General features: G+C 45.8%; 1 protein-coding gene across 1 annotated transcript in view; it reads left to right on the top strand.

Annotated features, from left to right (window-relative positions):
* The window catches only part of LOC147703008 (janus kinase and microtubule-interacting protein 2-like), a 179,037-nt gene extending 169,860 nt beyond the window's left edge, over nt 1-9,177 (top strand). Inside the window, exon 21 of the mRNA XM_086931569.1 lies at nt 7,913-9,177. The gene's annotated coding sequence lies outside the window, so the exon portion shown is untranslated. The remainder of the gene's footprint in view (nt 1-7,912) is intronic.
* Nucleotides 9,178-17,093: the final 7,916 nt, after the last annotated feature.

Genomic DNA, 17,093 nt, shown 5'->3' with positions numbered 1-17,093 from the left:
CCCAAGAAAAGGACAGATAAGAGCCATAGAAACAAAGAACTATCTAATAGACCCCCATCCACCCGCCCCACTCTGCACCCCTGCAGAAGGCTATGGCCTACCCCTCCCAGCAGCGTGCCTGTCGCCCTAATCGTAAACCCGAAATATAGAATGAGATAATGCAGGGAAAGAAGAAGAAAACAGATAAAAAGGAAAAAAGGAAAGTCAAGGGGAGAGGATACCATGTAACAAGGCGCACGGCCCCCACCCCCTGCCCACACAAACATTCTAGTGTAGCCCAAAACGAAACGGGAATGATTTCAAGTAATCATACATATTAAGGGTCAGACAAGGCATCCCAATTTGTGGCAGTCCATAAATCCATGCATCGAGCAGCAGTCCTCCGGGTGAAAAAACCCACGGGTTCACCCCAGTCCTTTCTTAGCTATCGCCGCGATGTATGGAAAGGTAGCAAGCACAAAACAAAGCAATGAGAAGAGGTCATGGAGCCACCGCTGGATGGTCAATGGAAGCAACCCACTGGATCTCCACCGCCGAAGGCAATGCACAAGCTGTTCCCAGCAGTCATGTAAATCAGTTGCACTGATCGCCAGCAGTTCTTCCCGCATGCGATCCAAGCCATCGCCGCCCCTGCCAAAGTAAGGGAAACAAAAAGTAGCCACCTCAGAACCATCCGCATCCCTGGGGGACGGCTCGGAAGCAATGGCGATCTCCACGTGGATATGCACACAAAAATCCCGGATCAGGGTCGCCTGCCAAATCCTTAGTGCCCGCAGGACGTCGCCATTCGTGGGTTCACACTCCCCGGTGCAGGTCCCATCACGGCACAGAGGTACAGTATCAGCATCCCAGGGCATCCCACAGCTTACAGCACCAGCCGCCATTTTGTGATTACTACGCAGTCTTTTCGTGGCCGACTCCTGGGGGGGCCCACAAGCGGGGCCCCCGCGGGATCTCCCTCAATCGTCCACGTAGCAGCCACGGAGCAAAGATGAGGGCCACCAAAGAAGAGGGACCCTCCGGCGCCAACACTCCGCCGGAGCCACTCTCCACCACCGAGCGATGGAAGTCAGGATGGCCGAGCGAGGCAGCAAGGGGGGGAGCCACCAGCATGGCTTCCCCCACACACAACTTGCCGCACCTCACCTCTGGACCACCGGAAGGTAGACCCAGGAGCTTTCAGTTGCCTCTGGCTTTTTAGCACAACGACCTCCTCCAGCCGGCATCCGTCCTCCACCTGAGGCCGCCGCCGACTCGTCTCCGCCGGCTACTCGCTAAAGGCAAGGCCCCGGTCTCCACTCCACAGAGGCCGCACTTCCCAGGAGGACACCGCTGCGGGCCCACTGATCTCCGGAGCCACCAGGATGGGAGGTAAGTGTCAGCAGACCTTTGTCTGCAAAATATTGTCTTTTCTGGGCAGGATGGGCGGCAGGATAGATTAGTTTGGGCAGGGAGGCCGGCGGAGCCGAGCTACTGTGCGACTATCTCGATGTCGAGCTAGGCTCCTCTCCCTGTCCGGGAGATTGTTGACCAGCTTTCGATACGTGAAAGAAGTTGCTTTGCGGGGCATGTGTTCTGTCAGTAACCGGTCCTCAAGAGGAGTGGATTCCTGTAAGACTGTCTCTGCCGGGACGGCTGTCTGCAGTGCATGGCGGATTTGTATGTACCTGAAGTGTTCAGACTGTGCCATCTCATATTTGGTTTGTAGAAACGCAAAGTCCACTACCGTGCGCTTTTTCCAAAGGTCTCCCACAACCGATATTCCTATGTTGTTCCAAGCCTGAAACCCCGTACTGTTGCGAAGGAAACCTAGTCTGTATGAATCCCACATTGGTGTCATTTGCGTGATTGTATTAGCGCACTGAAGGTGTCTGTGTGCCTTGTACCAGAGTTGAATCGTGTGTCGTGTCGGTCCCACTAGGTCGGTCTGAACACTACGGCTATAGAGGTTTCGCAACAGACCTCTGGGCTCCAAGCATTTCCTGTCTGCCAAAAAAGGGGGTTCAGTCTGTGGGGCATGTAACCAATAGTTGATTTGTTTGAGGTGGGCCGCCCAGTAGTACAGTTCGATATTAGGGAGTGCTATGCCTCCATCATACCAATCTTTCACCAGTTTGCATTGTGCGATCCGTGCCGGCTTACCGTCCCACAGCAAAGCCGAGACCGCAGATGAGACCGCTGTGAAGTAGGATGGCAGGACCGGGAACGGCGTATTTTCCAGAATGTACAGGAAGCAGGGAAGCGTCATCATTTAGAACAGCGCAGCTTTGCCCAGGAGAGCTGAGGGAGGGAGCGACATACCTTTACGTCCCGCTTAAATCGGTCCAGTGGGGGTTTCAAATTTAGGGTGTAGAATTCGTCCGGGTCTGACGAAGCGTAAATACCCAAATATTTAAACGCCGCATCAGTATAGCTCAAGGGGCAGCTCGCCGGGAGCAACGGCGGGTGGCCTGCAAGAACGAAGAGGACCGATTTACTCCAGTTAATCCTATATCCGGACACTCTCCCAAATTTTTCGCAGACATTAAGGAGCTCAAGAAATGATTTTTTGGGAGAGGTGAGATAGAGGAGGATGTTGTCCGCGTAGAGAGATATACGATCTTCCCACGTCGGTGACCACCGTATACCCTTAATGGATGGTTCCCATTGGATCCAGATCGCTAACGGTTCAAGGACCAGAGTAAACAGTAGGGGGGAGAGCGGGCAACCCTGCCTGGTCTCTCTGCATTTATTAAAGAGATAGGGCGGTAAGAGACGCAAGCCTCCGCCGCCTTCCCAGGTTTATGTATCGGAATGATTGTGGCGAGTCGCTGATCTCTAGGGAGTTCTCCCGCTTCCAGACTATCGGTAAACATTTTGATGAGATGGGGGGCCGTGATTTGAACCGTTTTCTTGTACAGCTCCACTGGGAACCCGTTGGGGCCCAGTGCCTTACCCAACGCCAATGCATAGGTTGCCTCTTGCTTTTTCTTCCACTGTGATATCTGCCTCAAGTAGAAGCAATGCTTCTGGGGAGAGGCCGGGAATGGTCAGGTCTTTGATATAATTATATGCCTCCTCAATCAAATACTGCGCCTGGGGGGTGTACAGTGTTTCAAAGTGGTCTGCAAGTAGGTCTACTATGGCCCCAGGATCCGAGGTCGCATGACCAGATGGTGACAACAGCTGTGCAATGACTCTACCCGCTTTCTCTTTCTTGTCCAGCCATGCCAGCATCTTTCCGGCCTTGTCCCCCAGCTCGTAAACCCTATGACGAGTGGCCTGAATTGTATTCTGCACCATTTCTTTCTGGAATGCCATCCACTCGGTGCGCCGTAGCCGGACAGCCTGGGCAGCTCCGAGGGATGGGTGAGTCTCCTGTTCCCGAATTGCAGTTTGAAGTGCCTCCTCTAAAGTGTTAAGTTCCTGCCGCTGCTTTCGCTTGTGGTCAGCAACGGAGGATATGGCCTGTCCGCGTAGGACCGTTTTGTAAGCCTCCCACAGGGTGGTGTGTGAGTCTACCGATCCAGAATTCTCCTGGAAATATTGTTTAGTGGTATTATTTAAAACCTTCATGATAGGGGTGACCTGCAGATAGCTCGCGTGGATAGGGAAAACGCGGCTTCTATGGGTGCAGTGGTTCGTGTCCGTAAGTCGCAGTGGAGAGTGATCTGATATTCCCCTGGGACGGATATCTACTTCCTAAATGCCCTGCAGCCCATCTCCAGACACCAAGATGTAATCTATCCGGGAGAGACAGTCGTGTGTAGGCGAATAATAAGAGTACTGTCTATCGTAAGGGTGTTTGTGTCTCCAACAGTCTGTGAGTCCCAAGGCGTCAAGTAGTCCGAGGAGTCGTCCGGCTCCCCGCACCGCTGTCGTATGTGGGTGTCTATCGAGCTCCTGATCTGCAATATCATTGAAGTCGCCCCCTATCACCAATGTTGCGGTCGGCAGAATCAGGACAAGGCCGTGAGGGCAGTGTGTGTTGTAGCATGTAGGCCTGGCGGGATATATACGGACACAAAATTAAAAAGCTGGCCCTCCCACTGCACTGTTGCAGCCGCAAAACGTCCCTGATTATCTATACGTGTCTGTTGCACCACCATCTGAAAGTTCTTCCTTATTAGTATCCTTGTCCCCCTTGAACCCGATGAGAAGTCTGCATGTGCAATGAACTTGTATCCCCATCTATCCATTGCCTTTGAGACCAAGCCTAACAGATGAGTTTCTTGCAGTAAGACTATGGCCGGGTTACAGCGCTTTAGGTATTGCAGCACTAGTCCACGCTTCACCCTGTCTCCCAATCCCCGAACATTCCAAGTTAGGACTGTTAAGGCCGACTGGTGGGTTATACGAGTCTCAGGTGTATCCGCTACTTGTGCAGCCATCTGTCAGTGTGTGCAACATCGCGCATATCAATGGGGGATAAGTCCCGTAATGCATCTACTTTCGAGAAACATGTTGTCTTCATCATCTTACAAAAAGAAAAAGGAACAATGAAAAACAACCCAAAAACACCCTTCCACCCTGTGTCCCACCCACCCTCCCTGCCTCCCTGCTAGACGAACTTTCAACTGCCCGCCACCCCAACTCAGCAGAGCGCTCTATCCCTCCCAATACCCCAATACTTGCTTGTCGGGGGAAGAGTTCAGCCAGGTACCAGCCCTTTAATGCCCCTAGTCTTGACCCAGGTCAGAGTGTCAGGCAGCAGAGGCCCGAATTTGCACCGGATCATTGCCGTAATAAAGGAGCAGCGATATGGAAACAGAGCTCATTCCTCATCATGGTGCGAAGATTGGTGAAGATCGGGGTCTCCGGAGTTAGAGCCCCCGGCTGCACCTTCAGCGTCCCGGTGTCGGTGTGGTTTCGGTCTACGGTCTGATCTGTCCACAGTGCGCCATCCTTCCAGCCAGTCATGTGCAGCCTCAGGGGTATCGAAAAACCAAGTCTTCTCGTCCGCCACCACACGAAGTCTTGCAGGAAAGAGCATTGAATAGGGCAACTCCTGTGCCCTAAGTAATTTCTTGACCTCCAAAAAACTTCGTCTTTTCCTGGAAACAGTCGCAGTGTAGTCCGGGAAGAACGAGACCATAGAGTTTAAGACCCGGAGGGAGAGGCATTTCTTGCTGCTTGTAAGATGGCGTCTCGGTCCTTAAAGTTAAATAACCTAGCAAGTACCGGTCTCGGGGGAGCACCCAGTCTAGGTTTGCCACCGGGCACCCTGTGTGCACGTTCCACCGAGAAAAAGTTCGATAGTCCCTTAGGTTGTAGTTTGGTGGTAATGAGCTCCTCAACATACAGGTCCATAGCTCTTGCACCTTCCGATTCCGGAATACCAATAATCCTAACATTATTTCGCCTCGCCCGCCCTTCTTGCTAGTCGAGCTTTTCAGCCAGCGGCTTATTCTCCTTTTCAAGCTGGGCGACCGAGGTCTGCAATTCAGAAGTGTCCACCACCAGAGACTTGGCTACTATTTCCACTTCTTCGACCCTGTCCACCATTTTTACGGAGATCAGCACGCAGCAAAGATACGTCCTTTTTGTCCCTTCGTTGTCTGCAGGCTTAGTTTGGGAGTGGCCGGGAGATGATCCTTTCTCATAAGCGAATTTATCCAGTTTCGCCTGTGTGGCGGTATGTCGTGGTCCACTGCCAGCCACGGTGACTTATGTCCATTGCGTACAGTATTATGAAAGAATGGGGCCGTGGGGGCGCCAAAGAAATTGTCGGGTCGCGAGAAAGGCGGCAGTAACATTTTATGGCGTACCACACCCCGGATTCAGGCGCTGTAGCACTCCGGAGTCTTGAAGAACGTGGGGCCGGGCCCACGATGCAAACGTTTATCTGAGTATGCGCTGGGCCATAATGGAGTCTGTGCCGGGGAACGAAGGTGGAGGGGGATAGGGTTGCCCCTGGGGCGTAGGCCGCTTTTCTCACGGTGGTAGCCGAACAGGGAGGGTCCCGCACTCCCCGCAGCCTCCAGTTGCAATTCTGTCGCGGCCAGTAGCTGGAACCGCAGAACCCCGCTCAGCAGTTATGGATGTTAAGTCGCCAGGCGAGCACTTATCCTCGCTGAGGGAACTTCCGCCCACTCGTGCCGGCGGATAGGGAGTGCCGTCTTCAAACTTCCGGTTCTTAGGCGTCAGCCGGATCTCAACTTTAGCCCCCGGGCTCAGTTTTCCAGGTAGGCCGCAGTTCGTCAGCAAGTCTCTCGGGTCGATTTAAACCTCTGATTTACACGAAAGTCACATCAGGCGATACTGCTGGTCCTCCGATCCTAGAGGCCATCTTCGGAGCAGCAAATTTATCAGGATAAGTGTGCGGATTTATTGAAAAGGGCGGCTGGGTCCCCGGAGCTCACAGGCTAAGCGGCCATCTTGATCGGCCGGTAGCCACGCCCCCCCCTGCTCCATTTTTTAATGTAATTTTTATATGAGAATTTGTAGAGTGCTGTTTTAGGGTTTTACCAACCTGAAACATATCAGCTCTATCTCTCTATATCAACTGTATATCTTATTAATATGGCACCATGTATGTGTTGTTATGTATATTGCTTATTTATTGGGGTGTGGGATAGTAGTCTGCAATAGTAATATAGAATCCTGGGGCCTTGAGTTTAGGCACTGGAGGATGCTTGTATGTATCATCATTTTTATTCACTTGCACTTGTTTGGTCTAATGACCGCAATAAAGTATTTGAATTGAAAAAGTAACATATATTTGGGGATGTAGTACCTTATTTACTGGTCTCTCTCCAACTAAACAAAATTGAAAAGTGTTGGGCTTTTGAGAGGTCAGATTTACCATTCCCACTGTAAATTAAGCAAAACTGGAGAACGCATTGGATTCTGGGGTTAATCAGGTTTACTAATACCTACTAAGCATCATTGGGGAAAGTGATGGATGCTGTGGGTTGGTAAAGGGCTGATTTAAAAACCCCTGCTCCAAATTATGCTGCACATGGGAAGGCGCTGAACTATGGGTGGTTAAAATGTACTAAGCCTGCTCCAAATAAAGTAAAAGATTGGTCTTTGGGACATGTAGAGTTGCTATTCCAACTCCAAAGTGAGCAACATTGGTTGAAGTGCTGGACTCTGGAAGGGACCAAATTTTCCATTGCCACTCCAGACTAAGCAACATTTGAGAAAGTGTTGGACTATGGGTGGGGGGTGTGGTGGGTGGGGGTTAGGTTTACCCTCACCATTCTGAATTAAGCAACATTCTGAAAATTGTTGGAATTGGATGGGTGAGACATACTATTCACACTCCAAACTAATCAATATCGGGGGAAAGTTGTGGATTCTGAGGAGATAGATTAACTATTCCAACTCCAAACAAATCAAAATTGGGGAATGCATTGGACTCTGGATGAGTCATATTTACAATTCTCACTTCAAACTAAGCATTATTGTGGAAAATGTTGCACTCTGGGGATGTAGATTAACTATTCCCACTCCAAACTAAGCAACATTGGGGAAAGTAATGGAACAAAAGGCAAGGATTCTTGGGGGTAGGGGAGAGGGCAAGTAAGTAAAGAAGATTACCAAGAAGCGAGTGATGAGGTTTACTAATAGGTAATCTGGGAACTAGGAAGTGCTTTGACTCTGCTGTTGTTTATATCATGTTTCAGGAGCCCCTTCATTATCTCCAAAGAGAGTTTCAGCGCCCCTAAGGGAGAAAAAAGGGAATTGCACATACTAATGGTCAGACCCTGAAGCATTCAACAGGAAATGCTAAAAAAAAAAAAAGATGGCAGAATCAAGAAGCATCACGACTTTCAGGCCCAGGGTCTTAGTTTGCTTACAATAAAGAGACAATGCATCTCACATGTCTATGTGCACTTCAGAGAAACCTAATCTAAATGGAGTTCCCTCTTATGGAATGAATGTGTTGCCTGTTTTATGACTTGACTTTCTGTTTTCTGTTTTTTAGCGTTCCAGGCTGTGCGGATAACTCCTTAAAAAGGCAAATGCTTCCAAACCTGCTAGATGAGAACCTTGTTTACACCTGTTAAAAACTCTGTAGCCAGGACTACTGCCTCCCGCCACGCAATTGAAAGCCATTCCGCCGGATTTGCTACTTGACGCTTCCTGACTAAGACTACTCAATATGCTGCAGTTTATTAAAATCGCATTCGTCGATTTATAGTGACAAAGAGAACGCTGCCAAACTATGTGCTTTCATTGAAGAAGATAAAGGTTTGAACAAAACACAGCATAACAGAAGGTCAAGGAGCACACCTTGGATATGGAACCAAAGTTACCAAGGAACCATCCAGTGTATCCCTGCTGTGCAGGGGGGTGATTTTAATGTAACTCCATCAAAGAGCGGGATTGAATATAAACATATTAAACACACACAGGGAAAAATGGGAGAAGTACTCAAAAAAACATCAGAAGATGTTTACAATAAATGATTACATTGTCAGTGTCTGGCTTGCTTACTCCAGGGGGATCTCTTTGCATAAAAACTCAGGAACAGCAAAGTTGCAGATCTTGGAATCCAAACAACGGAAACACACCGATGGCGAATTTGTTGATCTGATTTCAGAGTTCCAGAAACTGGCAGGTGGAATTAGAAGGGAAAAACGAAATCCAATTGGATAAGGATTCCTGTCCTGTGGCATCTCGTAAAAATTGTCCATTGTCTTACGTTTAGTTTTGTAAGAGCAGAATTGATCAGTGTGACAGACAAAGCCATCCAATTACATTTCTAAAATGGCAGCGTGTCCATCCAGCATGTTCCTCGATGGAGCCTTTGAAAGGTGCTCGTCTTTAAGCATTTTGTTCCCTCTTGTAGAAATATAACTCACGTTTGGGCTGTACCTTTGCAACATATGGGAAAGAGATGGCTCTAACTTGGCAATAGTTAAGGGTATCATAAGACATTCATGTGAAGGAAAGAGCGATGGCAGCATTCTCACTCATGGTAGCATGTCTAAATGGGTAGGAGTGGATGGTCTAGGGAAACCTGTGTGTTTATGATGAAAAAAAGAAAAGTAGACACAATCTTGTCATTGTGTAGTTTTCCAAATTCAGTGGGATGTATATGACCTTTATATATCTATTTACACATTATTTTTTAAGCCAACAGGCTTGGAAATCATTTTATCTACCTCGGCTGAGACAACTTTGCCAGGGTTATAAACTTTCAACTTTTGGAACTTGAGGTTACACAGATCCAATAAATGGTGCCTTAATACTTTGTGAGTGAGTGGGCCATGAAAGAAAAACTAGACAAGCTGAGGGATACATCAAAAGACAAGACGCAATAAGTCATAGGGCTCTGGGCATGAGTCCTGGTGAAGAAGCTGCTACTCCTCGTCTGTGTGGTAGACATTTTGCATCATCAAATTTACTCTTGTGACTGAAGGACACCCTTAATAGTTGGGGATATCTAAATCTGCTTAGAGTGACGGAGGGATTTCTGTGTGACAAACTAAAGAGTGACCTCTCTATGTGCATGTAAACATGTTGATCAGATGAAGAATGAGCATGGGAGAAGGGAAGAGAGGAATATGAGGGACTATCATTGGGGGAGAGGTTGGCAGTTGGGCTTTTTGAGCGGCTTCACTTAGAATTGATGTTTTTGCATGAATTCATGGTTTGAAAGTGCAGTGGAACCATGCAGAATGAAGGCCAATTATCTGAAGAACTCTAGTCATGCATTGAGGTTAGTAAAGATCAATGAAATGTATGGGGGGTCTTTAGCGAATGATTTTGCAAAGTAAGGGTAGTATGTGGTTCAGGTGTTGATTACATAAATATTTTTGTAGAAGGCATGGAGGTCCTTAGCTGTGGTTGCTCTGTGTGTCAGGCACACAGCTCAGCTGCTGGTAGAGGACTAATGAGATGCTGGTCGCCATACCTCAGGTTTTATGGCTTCCATCAATATTTCATCTAAACCACATTCAGCATTGTTTAATGAGCCCTTCCAGATATTGTGTGCCGTATGAGACTCACACACTCATGTTTAGCTTGAAGATGACCACAATAGCACAGCCATCATCTACGTGCGTGTAGACTATACTCTTTGTGCCACAATGATCAAATCTAGATTTAAACACAACACTCATTTACTGCAGCATTAAAATGCAGCCCTGAATACAGGTTCCACATAGTTTGGCATTGTTGATGGGTTTTTGAAATTATTTTTTTGACTGTCAATTACAAGAGGAAGAGTTTGCATTTCCCATTTAATTTCTAACAAATGCTGGACAGGCATCACAATGGTGCCTTCATGGCAGGTGTTGGTGGCTGCTGTGAAGGATTTCATTTCTGGGACTAAAAAACAGATATGTAGTTCTTATGCATTCTGTCATAAAAAGAGTTTGCATAAGTGGACCAGTGCCATCTTAGGGCACATGAAAACTAATGGCGGAGGATTGATAGGGTAAGTTAGGGTACTTAGGGTGGGAGTATCATGAGACACAAAGGATTGTAAGCTTACTTGCTGTTCCTCGCGATGGAGCCAAACTGGAATTCTGAAATAACTAGTGACCACTTTTGTACGTACGGTCATCCTTCCTAGTTTATTTGCATTTTGCATGGTGTCACAGACCACATCTGTGTGTCAACATACGTGTTTCTCATGGGTAGAGTGAGAAATCAAGGAAGACCCTTTGAAATGGTACAAGAGCTATTGGTGATTAAATGATAGTTTCTCAAGCTGGTGGGTCAGATCCCAGTGGGATTTACTCATATCCATTATTCTCGCCCCTCAGCGAAGCATGATAAATCATTTACAAGTCATCATACATTTATTAGTGTCAAAAATAGAAAATAGAAGGTTTCACAGCACTCGGCAAATGGCTGCACTTTTTTTGTATTTCTTGTCGGTGCGTGTTGAAAGCAACAAGGTATAAGGAGAGGCAGTATAATGCTTTACTGGCCACATGACAGCAGTTGATTTTGTTTCTGTGAACTCTTTCCTGAAATAAGTTCTCATGTTCCTCCTGTACTTTTCTTAGGCCAGTGAAGCCATCCTATTCTAAAACCCTTTTTACTAGAATCTGCTGTTAGCTGGCGTGAATAGCTCCACCGCCATTTGCATGGTCCACATCCCATGTTAAAGGGTTAGAAAGGCAAATCTTTTGCTCAGGCAACATAATTTCTGCTCAAGCAAACTCAAGCAATAAGGATTCCAAAGTTAGGAATGTTAGTCTCTTTGTCTGATAATTCAATTGGAATGGGGACCCTTGGACAATCTGTTTCCAGAGTGGAACGCTTACCATATCTACCTGTGCTCAGTGCTAGCATTTCCTTTAGCTAACCATTGTACTATGATAAATGATTTGATTTGTTTCAATTAATGAGGAACAAGCCTACAAATCCCAGAATGCATTAGGGTGTTGAATAAAATCCCACAGCTGGAAGCTTGGACACCTGGGGCCGCATTACAGACAAGGTGCATTTTCATTGTTTGCTCCGGTGCACCTTTTAAAACAATGAAAATGCGCCCTATTATGATGAATGTACTGCCCCCAGGGAAGCCATGAACTTGTGCTGCTCTGGGGGTAGTGCATTTGGTGAAAAAACAAAGCGGCTGCTTTACAGCCACTCTGTATTTTCACAGTGCAGGCGGCACCCACCTGCACTTTTAAAGGGGATTAAAGATCTCTTTGCAGGCGGGTGCAGTGAGTGACTTCCCCCGCCTGCAAAGAGATGTCTGGGGAGGTCCATGGGACCCCATTTAGCCCAGCCAGAGGACTGCTCTCAGCGGGCGCGCTCACAGTGGTGAAGTATGAGTGCTCCCCTGAGAGCTTCTTTGCCTCTACACCCACGTCTGTAATACGAACCGGGCACAGCGGCTAAGGAATTTGACACGACCCATGCAAATGAGGAAACACCCCCTGAAGATAGTGTTGGCGCTTCATATATGCCGGCGCTATCGGTATTACAGAAGGGGCTGCACAAGCGTCTGCGGCCCCTTCTGCAAGGCGGCCCAAACGCTATTGCGCCGCCAAGGCACTTTGTGTAATATGATCCCTGGCACACTACTCACAATTTTTAAACTATCTGTCGACAGTCTAAGATGCGCATTGTTGATATCTCAGTCTTGCAACAGGCCCTCACTGTACTCAGTTCCCTTACTCAAAAAAGAGATTTTCCTACCCTGGGAAGTCTGGGCATTGAGTGCAAGTGCTTCCTCTGGCATGCCATGAAAAGTAAGAACCCAGTTTGAGAACAATGTTTAATTATGCACCTGTCAGAGGAGTAAACAGAGATTTGTGACATCCTTATCATCCTATGCAGGTGTCACGAGGTGTGATCCCTGTCTGCCTCTCTCTTTTTCTTGAGCCATGTCTGCTTCCGGCCAGTGAGACTGAATGAGTTTGTGGGGTGCATATGTGTACGCAAACTTATTAAATTATGGCTCTGCAATTGTGCAGGTTAGGTCCTCACATGTATGTAGTGCCATCTGAGCAAACACTAAGGGGCTTATTTACAAGACTCTTGCACCGCCTGCACGTCACTTTTTCCAATATTAAAAGTGACGCACAGGCGGCGCAAATGGCTTGTAAATAAGCCCCTAAGCGTCTTGCGCAGTTTCTGTTTATACATTTTGCAGTTTTTCTACTGATTCGCAGGTGCACAATGCATGTGGAAGTCAAAATATAATTTTTATGATCCCATAATGTCCACAATGAGATGACGACCTCTGTATATCCATTATTAAGGGCTTTTATTTGAATTAATTTGTAATCTGTTGTGTACCCTGCAAGCGGCTGACGTTCTCAGATGACGCCATTGTTGTGAGCTTCACTCCAGAAGGGAAAAGGTGGACCCTCCACTTCGGCCTTTGGGCAGGCCTGGCCCGCATTTTAGTTGGATTCATAGAAATGTGCCGCAAATTATGGGGCAATGACTATTTTGACGAGTTCCTGTTTGCAGTATGTGGTTGTTTAGTTTGCCTTCAGTTTTTTCACGAGCAAGTTAATTTTGTTATCACTGTGTATTTTCAAGAATCATTTTCATAGGTTTTGTGACATAATGCACTGTTAGACAGATTGAACGAAACAAATATCACTAATTTATTTCACCGCAGTTCCGGTGAGTAACAACAGAAAGGTACATTGTGAAGTTTCATTTTAATGTTATAAGGGGCAGATTTACAAGCCCCTTGCGCCACTTTTGCGTCACTTTTCCCATGTTAAAAGTGACGCAAAAGTGGCGCAAGAGGCTTGTAAATCTGCCCCTAAGTGTTTAAATTCCCAGCCCATCAAAACGTTAACAGCTTGAACCATATGTTGTTTGATGCGTTGCAAATTACTAAAGTTGTAAATATATAAAATAGATAGAATTCGGGACTGGTTCGATGTATCTAAGAATATCGACTACAGATTATATTTTTTAAATATATATTTTTTTCTTTTTGATCTTTGACCTCTATTTTGTGCGGATGGGTGTGTGAGAAGACACATCTTCCTGCACTGGCTTTACTGTGAAGGTTCATTGCTCACACCCGGCCCAGGGGATGTGTGGTTTTACGACACAGCTGACAATGGTATGTTGTCTGTGTGTGTGAGAGCTTTCTTGCATGGCTGTCTCATCTGACCACAGAAAAATAGATCAAATGTTCCTGCCAATTACAGCCGTCCGCAAATTGAAAATTAGAAGTGAAAACTGACATTTTGTATATTCCAGGTTGAATGATTTTTATTAGGTTATTATGTCTTCTGCTTTTCCCAAGATGGACGGGAATTTGTGGCCCCTCCCTGTTTCTGTGGATGGGAAATGGGCTACCAGTTTGGGAGGACCGCTCGTGCATGACCCGGAAAGAATGCAAAATGCTCGCTACGTATGATTGTTCTTTGAACTTGAAAAGCACGAGCAAAGTGCGTTTTCTTTTCTTGAGGCTACTTTTCAGACAGTTTCAAGACGCCATTTTGCAAAGATAGATAGTAAAATACAACCATGTTACAAAATGGGTCCACATACAAATTGTAAATGTTTCAAGCATTATAGTGATATGCTTTTATAAATTAAAAGCAGCTTCTGTCAACGAGTCAGGGATAGGAAGATTGTTTTTGTCAGAAGCACACAGTGTCATTTCAATTGACCTGTGATTGGCTGCCAGAGATCTTGCCCTGGGAATTATTGATAATACTGGATTTAGTATTTCCCTGGGGTGAAACTACTGCTGCACTCTGGGGCTTATTTACAAGCCCATGGTGCCGCCAGTGTGTCACTGTTTCTGATGCAGTGTTCCTGCCCATATTTACACCCTGCGTGACTTTTCATGGCCTTGTAAATATGGGCACCTTTCACCCATTGCCCTGCGTGAAAGGGGCGTTGCATGGGTGTTGCTGTGGGTGTTCTCACGCAATATCCATTGAAACGGACGCATTCCAAGATTTGCAAAGTGTGGTAAACCTGGGAATGTGTCAGACTCCTACGCCTCTCCGGGTTTAGCAGTGGCGCAACAAGGAGAAATACTTTTATATCCACCTCGTTTTTCTGTCTTTCCATGTGTGCTGTATTCTGCGGCACAAGTAGAAGGAGCAAAACCTAATGCCTGCCCTTTTATTTGGATGCACCGCAGAGCAGCAGGAATGCCAGCTGAGCTGCAGTGCATCAAATTATAGTAAACGAGGACCTCTGAGTTTCACTTCTCAGAATGGGGACTAACGTGATTCATTCATTAAATGGAAAATGGCCTCTTTTCCAGCATTCAGTTTTTAAAAACTCAGACTCTTGCATTGCTTCCAAACGCACTTACATTAGGTTTTAACTGTATATGGTATGGCCAAAATGAATACTGATTCGGTCACAATCTCCCATTTTCACACAAAGGAATTGTTTAGAGGGCAATGGTGTCAGTGGAGAACTAAGCCTTGACGTCAGCAGGGTCTGGCTCCGAGTTTTTACTTTTTGAACATGAATTCTTCACAAATCTTCTCTAAAACATAATATATTTGCCTATCAGTCTCTACATTGATTGCTTCTGTTTTATTAGAGTTTCCTATTTGCACGTATGTGCTGTTACCAAATCTGAAAGGGTCAGATTGAAATCCAAGTGTTTCTTTTATGATTGGTGTCAGGTTTTAAGGCATTGCTTTTTCTGACAACTTTAGAAACTAATGCCACCGAGAGACAAGAAAATAACGCAACACATTCTGAATTCTTAATTTTATTTGCACAATTGAAATTCCTACAGAGCCATTTGCATGACAAAGCAATAGTAGGTCACTGCTTAAGGTGCCCTCACAGGGAGGTCGCCAGATTGCCCCTTGAGGTATGAAATGTGACTTAAATGGCATAGGAAGCAAGCAACAAACTATCTCTACACCTATGGCATCAAAACACTTTTATGCCAACACCTCCTTAACCTCATGAAATTACTATTTACAAATTTTAAAGAAAGCCTGCCTGGTTTATTTAAGGTAACTAACAAGGCCAGATTTAGCTTGTGGCTTGGTTTGACTTTTTTGATCCATGCCCCCAGAAAATCTTCTAAATTCCTTCTAATCACCAAGCCTTTTCCCAAAGTGTGGCCCATGTAGGTGGTAGGAGCAAGAACTTATTTTACTTAGAAGTGCCTTATGTTTTTACCTAGACATAAATCATTTTGGAATTTCATGGTAGCCAGTTTGAAAAAGTTAAAACAAGCTGGCAGAATTGGCCAAAAAAACTAAAGATCCAGCTACTGTTTGGAAAGACTACCTTACGATTTGTATTGAAAAAAGAAATAAGAGCCATCCCTTGCAATTTATAATGAATTTTATGACTCTAAATAAATCTAAGACGACAGTACAATCTAGAGGCAGTTTCACTTAAACCTACAACAGGTACATACAGACATCTATCAAAGATGTTTAACAACAACAGAAGGCTCCCTCACATGGGCTATAACAGTGAGATCTGCTTGACTTGTTTTAACAGTACTGAAAAAAAGAACACAAACCGTTTGGGGTGCTGAGCATAGGCAAACCTGTTTTCTGATTTCACATTTACTACCTGTTTAGTCTCACTATGAAAGCTTTAGACACTGTTATGGATTTTGCCTTACACTGAGAGCATTCAAAGCAAACACAAGTGAGCTTGAAAGGTTGGTCTCCACAACTCTATCAGCTCCTCTCTACGTTATGTTGTAAGTGGAGGGCAGCAAACCCATCTGTACACGACTATCAGTTAACGAGTGAGCTTTCAATATGTTTCCTCCCTTTATCTTGGCAGGACCCTTGAGGCCATATTATCAAGAAAGGGCGATACATTATCGCCGCTTTTATCGGCAGGAAACTGTCTCTAAAGCGCTGATAATGGCCTTGATAATATGCCCTTGTGAATTCCCATAGAAGCCCAGGTTCTGGTGTTAACTCAGTTTCCTGCCAATAAAAGTGGCGATAATGTATCGCCCTTTCTTGATAATATGGCCCATGTTTCCTTCTGATGAACCTAAAGTTGATAAACCAATGCATTCTTGAAATTGCAGCCTTTGTTTGCTTCCTTTACCACGGCTCACGACTAATGCACCTGTTAATTATGATTTGCAACGGAAATGCCAAAAACTGCAAGCATGATGGCTGCTTATCTGTAAGATGAGTTTTCTAAATTAGTAGCTACTAGAAAGTGGCATGCACAACTTATGGGGTAGTGCTGTTCCCTGATCTCCAGCTTCTAGTAGACTAAGAATAGTGAAACCTACTCTAAACTAACAAAAATAGCTCAAGGTTTTACTCAGCCCTCAAAACTGTCTTTTTGGTAATCTGTTTTGCTTCAGGGATCAAATGTAAGTGTGGGTGTTACATAACAAACGGTTGCTTGCACATGTATGTTGCTGCATGCCTCCATTCTGGGGTGAAAACTTTGTGCAAAAGAACTAGCGCAGAACATTGTGTATGAATAATATGCTTACCAGATTGCGCCTTGTCACGAGGGACACCATTATTTTCAGCGTTTTCTTCTAACAAGCCACTATTAGGCCAGTTCACGCCACTGATGTTAACTAGGACTACAATTCCCAGAATGCATCGGGTCATCAAATGAAAGCCAAAGTTTAAGGCATAGCAGCTAGTGTGCCAGAGAGCCATTTTTGTTCTCTAATTAATAGTCATATAGAAAATGTCAGTACTACTGTGTCCAACATAGTGGAGGGATTTTCCCAATTTTCC

This window comes from Lissotriton vulgaris, chromosome 7 (genome assembly GCF_964263255.1).
Source record: "Lissotriton vulgaris chromosome 7, aLisVul1.2, whole genome shotgun sequence".
Lineage (NCBI taxonomy): Eukaryota > Metazoa > Chordata > Amphibia > Caudata > Salamandridae > Lissotriton > Lissotriton vulgaris.
The sequence above is the reverse complement of the archived record's forward strand: the minus strand, read 5'-3'. Positions and strand labels throughout refer to the sequence as shown.